General features: G+C 39.3%; 1 long non-coding RNA gene across 1 annotated transcript; it reads left to right on the forward strand.

The window, feature by feature from the left end:
• Positions 1 to 6: 6 nt before the first annotated feature.
• On the forward strand, positions 7 to 1,371 carry LOC115242426. Its single transcript, XR_003885050.1, has 2 exons — positions 7 to 411; positions 592 to 1,371. It is a non-coding gene; the product is annotated as an uncharacterized LOC115242426 (long non-coding RNA).
• The last annotated feature ends 3,119 nt before the right edge of the window (positions 1,372 to 4,490 follow it).

Here is a 4,490-nt window from a genome sequence, read left to right on the forward strand (position 1 = left end):
CGGAAGAGGCGGGGAGTCACCCCGAATAAGTGACGAGTCCCTTTGCGAAATTCGTCGATAGAGGAAGAAACGTGAGTATCGTTTCGCTCACCGGCCCCTCACGATGAAACGCGGCGATTCTCTTGGAACTTCTTACTTCGGGGAGTAAAGTCGAGACTCTAGGGTGCGCAAAGAGTATCTTGAGGGCCGACAGAAGGCATGGAGAAGGACATCGAGTAGTCTTCTCCGCAGCTTGCACCAAGTAACCAGTAAAGAAACGACGATCGATCCCACCGGGCGGCATCCGCCGCAGTTTTTGTCGATCGCGTAATTAACTCTTTCATCACCTGCCGTCGTACAGCACCGAACCATCTTCATAATCTCTCGAAGAACTTATCATTCGTCTCGCGTGATCATCGTACGATGCAAAAGGTATAAGAAAATTTTTTTCAACAATTTTTTATATTTTTTATAATGAAATAATTTTATTTTACGAGGAGAAAATGCATTCTCTTTATACCTGCTTTACATAAAGCAACATTTTTGTATATAAATATACAAGAAAGATAGCGCATTTTCTTTATCTGCCGAATTGAATTTTGATCGAAACAGAATTCAGACACTCAATTTAATTCGATGCTGAAACGAGTGCGCGAAATCGCGAGCATTGAACTTATGAACGAGCGCTGACCAGGCGCGATCGACGACCGAGGAGACGGAGGATAATCGACCACGGTAAGATAATTATCCTATACAGGATGAGGAATCGGGGCTCCCTGAGGAACATGCTGACCGAACGGTTCCTTGTCCTGGTCGCGCGATCGACACACAGAGATCGCTCGATCGTCCTATCACCCATTATCCATATCGACACACACGTATAGGTGTAATCGCGTTTTGTAGGCGTTAAGCTCCATTAAAAGCGTATAGACAGATAAGGCGTATAAAGCACAGTGCTGCCGCGGCTTTAGTGTACAATAACATACGAATCGAGTATACGTTTTCTAGTCTTCGATAGAGACCCCCTGATCGACATCTCTCTCCTCTCTGTTTGTCCACCCTTATTCCAATGCCCCCCTTTTCTTTCCATTCTCCCCCGCATTCGCGTCTACGGTTTCGCGCTGGTCCTTTTTTACGACTTTGTATTTCGATGATCAGGAGTACAGGACGCTCGATTTTCTCGTTATATTTCGATGTATAACGATAACCCGGAAGCATTATTCCGCGCCGGGCATTGCGTTAGCTGATGCGCGCGCTATTGGCGCCATATGTACATAAGTGTATATATACATATGACTATATCGATTGTACCGCCGATGAATTTGCCGATTGTACCATTTACGACTCTGTATCGGATCAATAAAACGCAACGAAAACGTCCGCACGACGTGATATATTTGGGTGATCCCTCGATTCTCCCTATCCGATCTTTTCATTCCCCCCCCGTTGGTAAATTAAAGTACGTGGAGGAGGTTCCCCCTACATATTACAGAAAGATATTACAGAGAACACAGGAGATTTCGAAAAACATTTTGTATATTATTTCTTTTTTAATATAATATATTATTAATATCAAAGAAATAATATAACGCTCATTTTTGGTTCATTATATTATATCTAATTAATTAAAAATTAATATACTTTTCTCGTGAGGTAGAAAATCGAGCTTTGAGTTTCGAGATTCTGAGGGAGAAAGATCAAGGGATCCCGCGCGATGATGTCCATAATTCATCGCAGTGGTCTCCTGCCGCTTTTCCCCTTCTTTCCCTCTCGTTTTTCGCTCATTTGATCCGAAACTTTCGCAACCTCTCTTCAGGAAGTTCTCCGGCCGTTGCGCAAATTGCAACGAGTGGCCGAACGGCGGAGGAAAAGACTGGCGGAGAGCCTAGTCCGCGAGGGATGGAGGAAAAAAAAAGAAGCAAGGGGCGACGAGTGGTGCGGGAGAGAAAGGGAGGAAGGGTGAGCTTGTGTGTGCCCCGGAGAAAGCATCAACGCGGTCTGGGCGGGCCTCTTTAACGAATGCAATTAGCCGTCGCGGCTGCGGTCCGGGATCATTTTTCCCCTTCGGGCGTTATTTTATATCGCCTTTGCCATAAGTTCGTTCAAGCACGGCGCTTGATTCGATTCGGAGATTGGAGGAAGGACGTTGCGCGTTCGCGCTTAAGGGCTAATCGATTTCCGCCTTCTTTTGCTCGTCGTCTTGTCGATAGAAAATACGACTGTCACGATGCATCGCTTCGATCGTCAATGGCGCTTTTCTGTTTAAATAAAGTCGCGAGCGAGAAATGTCCCGACATTTTCTTCGTGATGTCTGTGTTCTAATAGATTTTGGATATTATTTGAATGTATAGAAAAATTGGAGTAAAATGCAAGTCAGACTCTTTACGAAATTAATTTAGTGAGCACGTGAAGCTGCGTACTAGGATTATTATTTGAGATGCAAAGCTTTAAATAAGAAATTTTTTTCTAGCTTTCCTTTATACATTTTATTATTTTATAAATTAAATATTTTAAAAAATATTTTTTTTAAATTTTTTAGAGCATTTGTCCACTAATATCACGCACAACGTCGGAAACTACTCTTAGGAACATATTACAGAAAGATATTACAGAGAACACAGGAGATTTCGAAAAACATTTTGTATATTATTTCTTTTTTAATATAATATATTATTAATATCAAAGAAATAATATAACGCTCATTTTTGGTTCATTATATTATATCTAGAGAAAAGTCTTAGGAAAGATAATTCCTTGCTTACCTTTTTGCGCACTCATATAATCTTCAGGAAAGCGGTAATATAAGAAGAAGGTAAAGTATCACACCAGTTTACGACGCGCAAAAAACATTATAAAAGTTGTTCAATGCCTTTCTGGGAAGTTCTTGTCCCCCACAAATTACAGCCGGCGGTGCTATTGGTAAGAAAGATGGTCGTGGGTGTAACTCGGATTAGAGGAAAGAAAAAGAAGCATTGAGTGTGTCGCGCGCGAAAGAGGCGCTTCGAGAATATTGTTACTATTAGGATCGTCTGTTCCCGGGGGAAGGAAACAGGGAAGAGTCTAATAAAAGACTGCCGGTATTTTACGCGAACGTGATTAGCAGTAAAACCTTTGTATATTATTATTCGACTTTTATTGCGTGCAGGATATTTCGTAAAGAATAAAGTTTGAGAACATAATTTTTGATAAAGTACGAATCAAGATTTTCCCCGCAAAAATCTGAACCAAGCAATATGTGCATTAATATATATGTATATAATATATACATGTATAATATGAAATTATAAAACTTTAAAGAAAAAAAAATTTAATAAATTAAGGATTGATTAAAGAGATGGCTAATAGAACTTACATTTACTTTAGTTAATTTTAAATATACTTTATTTTCAAAGAAATTTAATTCAAGTTTTTTAAAGAGTAATTCCGAAGAGAGATATTTAATGTGCTGAAATTTTCACAAGTTGCGCGAAAGATTGCATCTGATCGAATTTTTTTCAAAGGAAAGGTCCTTTTTGAACCAGAGAATGGAGTCCCAAAGATTGTTACAAATAATCCTACATAATTTTTCATAAGGATTTCATGCAAGCCACGTTACGGAAAGACATCGAGTTCTAGACAAAAAGTAAGTCCATGTATTCCGCTCGCTCGTTGACAATAATGCAATAAGGATCTCAAAGTATAAAAGTTTTGCTTCTTTTACTCTCCTTGAAAAAATGTATACCGCGGCTTTTGAGCTTAAAAGTTAGTCGCGGAGAGAATCGGCGGCTACGCCGTGCACGTGTTGTGACAATGGTACACATATACGTAACGACGAAAAATATACCTCGTTAAATGACGGCATCATGTAAGCCCATGCTCTTCAAAATGTTTCGCACGGATTTAAGGGATTCTATGAGATGTTGGTAAAATTTCAGCGCTCCATTATCTCTATCGCATGGCGATGTAAATTACGTATATAGTAAGGGCGAGTTAACTGGCGTGTTAAAAACTTTCCCATTTTCGCGTCTAATTATAAAACCTTTTGCATCCTTATTTAAAATTATCAAGTTGTTCTGGATACAATAAACTATCGCATCGTTCAAAGGACTCTTGATTAAGAATTGTTAACTAACAGTAGCTATGATAATTTAATCAAAAACATCCTTTGAATTTTAAGGAATATCTGTAAGCTATGCAAGAATTGAAAAATATGAATTGAAGAAAGAATTTCTTGAATTTTTGTCCATAATTACGCGAATGGAAAATTATCTGCCATATGACTACAGTTACTATCTTACAACAATTTTTGAGAAAATCATCTCTGTTGCGATCAAAACGAAAGTGAAATACATTCCTAATAATTTTATGTTGCGCGTCCCCGAGTCAAGCTTATAAATTAACAGGACTCACTCAACCCATTTACATTGTTCCCACAAGCAGTAATCCAACATGTACAACGACAATGGTAAAAACAAGAGGAAAACGCGTATTTCCGCTTAGTTTTGTCCGCGGCAAGCCGTCCAGCCTGAGCG

Source organism: Formica exsecta, unplaced genomic scaffold (genome assembly GCF_003651465.1).
Source record: "Formica exsecta isolate Colony F162 unplaced genomic scaffold, ASM365146v1 scaffold599, whole genome shotgun sequence".
Taxonomy (NCBI): Eukaryota; Metazoa; Arthropoda; class Insecta; order Hymenoptera; family Formicidae; genus Formica; species Formica exsecta.